The sequence below is a fragment of the Chrysochloris asiatica genome, unplaced genomic scaffold, assembly GCF_000296735.1.
Source record: "Chrysochloris asiatica unplaced genomic scaffold, ChrAsi1.0 scaffold00252, whole genome shotgun sequence".
Taxonomy (NCBI): Eukaryota; Metazoa; Chordata; class Mammalia; order Afrosoricida; family Chrysochloridae; genus Chrysochloris; species Chrysochloris asiatica.
In genome coordinates this window covers 654,971-657,459 of record NW_006408770.1, presented here as the reverse complement: position 1 = coordinate 657,459, position 2,489 = coordinate 654,971, and positions in this window count along the sequence as shown.

The window sequence follows — 2,489 nt, the reverse complement described above, 5'->3', positions numbered from 1 at the left end:
TTTGATTGTTCCTGTAGCGCTTTCTTGATTTTTTTCCTTATTTTTCTCAACTCCATTGTATAGTGTTTTGATACATTTTATAATCATTTTTCTGAATTTCTTCTCTGGCATTTCCAAAGCCTGCCCATCTTCCAGTATGGAGTGTAGGTCTCCTTCCACCTCATTTGCCTCAGTCACTTTATCTCGTTTATGGACATGTTCAGATATGGTCATCTGCTTCTGTTTTTTGGACGTATTCAGGGGTTATCTGTGGCCTTAATACTTAGATGGGTATGTATTTTGGTAATATTTTATGCTTTCCTATTGCCTCCAGGTAGATGTGATCAGGAAATGGGCTTCCCTTTTCACTCTTCTTATGAAATTTCAAGATGCTACTGTTGGTCGTAGTGACATAACTTATGATTTAATTTTTGGCCTATTTCCTTTATTGTCTGCTTGTCCCTCTCCACAATCCCCGTTCAGGCCTTTTTTCTAGTTGTAAACATTTCAGGGCTGGCTGTGGCCATTTGGTTTTAAGTGGAAACTGTCTCTTTAAATTTCAAGGAGATCTGTGTGCATGCGTAGTAGAACCCTCCGAGGGTTCTACTAGTTCAGGCATCCCTATGGTCACCAGAAGGGAGGTGTGCAGACAGCAAGGGACCAATGAACAGATACCAAAAGAAAAGAATGTCCTCACCTTTATCTCTGTGGTTCTGTCAGGCGCCTGTGGCTGCTCTGATCCTTCCCCCATTTGGTCTCATCCAAGATGGCGGCTCCTGGAGCAGCTGGCCGTCCTGAATTAGAAAGCAATGGATTTCTTGCTTCTGCTACAAATCCCCCTAGCTGTAAGCCTTCCAACCTTCTAAATATTCCTTTATATGTGGTTCAGATTTCTGGGACCATCCTCTGAGCCTGCTTGGTCCTGTATTCTATATTGTTGCTGATGGTGCTCCTTACTGCACTTCTACCCGATCCACCATCTTGTTTGTTCTCTCCTTTTTGTTTTTGATTGCAATTAGCTTGGTATATTTATTTCCATCTTTTGACTTTTAATCCTTTTTTGTCTCTGTGTGTAAGATGTGTCTCTTGCAGACAGCATATTGAAGGATCTTGTTTTCTTATTCATTTGCCAACCTCAGTCTCTTAACTGGTACATTTAATATGTTTACATTCAATGTAATTTCCTATAGTTATGGATTGATGGCTACCATTATGTTTGTTTTTTCATGGTGTTGCTGTTTTCTTTGTTCAGCATATCTTCCTCTGCTGAGTTCATGGTGTTTGTGTTCTGTCTTGTGATTTTCTTCATAGTTTTAATGTTTCCATGTTCTTCTGGATTTTATTTCTCTTATTGTGAAGTGTTAATTTTCTTTGCATTTACCTTATATTCCATTAATTTTCCCTCCATTTTGTGCAGTCTATTTTATCCTGTAATCTACCTGACCTTCTCATCATATGGATCTCTATTCCTAAGTGTTTACCTTCTTTCACACTGTAATTGTTTTGATCATAGACTGACCTCCCAGATTCTCTGAGTTTGTTCTTATAGTTTTGTTCTGTTCTCGACATTTCCCTCTGTCGATTTAGTTCTGGGAGGTGCTGCTACATATGCTACTCTCCGGTTGTTGTCTGTTCTTGTTGGTTCTCAGCCCACAGAATCCCCTTTAGGATGTTTTGTAATGCAGGGTTGGCTTTGGCAAAATCCCTTATCTTCTGTTTATCCGGGAATGTTTTGATTACACTGTCGTATTTGATTGATAGCTTTGCTGGATAAATTATTCTTGGTTGACAGGTTTTTTCTTTCACGGTTTTATATATGTCTCCCTATTGCCTTCTTACTTACATGGTTTCTACTGAGAGATCAGAGCTTAATCTGACTTGCTTGCCTTTGTATGTAACACTTTTGTTTTATCTAGCTGCTTTCAGGATTCTGTCTTTATCTTTTATTTTGGAGAGCTTGATTATGATATGTCTTGGTGACTTTCTTTTGAGGTCTATCCTTTATGGGGTTCATTGAGCTTCTTGAATGTTCATCTTTTCACTTTTCAGGATGTTAGAGAAATTTTTCTTCCAGCAGTTCTTCAATTATTTCTTCTGGGAACTTGTGTGATTCTTCATGTTCTGGAATGCTGATAAATCTTAAGTTATTCCTCTTCATGCTACCCAACATGAATCTTAGACCTTCTTCAAATATGTTTATCCTTTTTTCTGCTTGCTCTTCTATCTTAGTGGTATTGAGAGATTTGTCTTCTATCTCACTAGTTCTGCCTTCCATCTCTTCTATTCTACTCCTTTGCTCACTCAGAGTATTATCTATTTCTGATATTCTATTATTGATTATTTGGACCTCTTTCTGTAGGTTTTGAAATGTCTCCAATGCTGTATCTATCTTATTTGATTGTTCCTGTAGCACTTTCCTGACTTCTTCCTTATTTTTCTCAACTCCATTGTAAAGTGTTTTGAAACGTTTTATAATCATTTTTCTGAATTCCTTTTTAGGCATTGCCAAG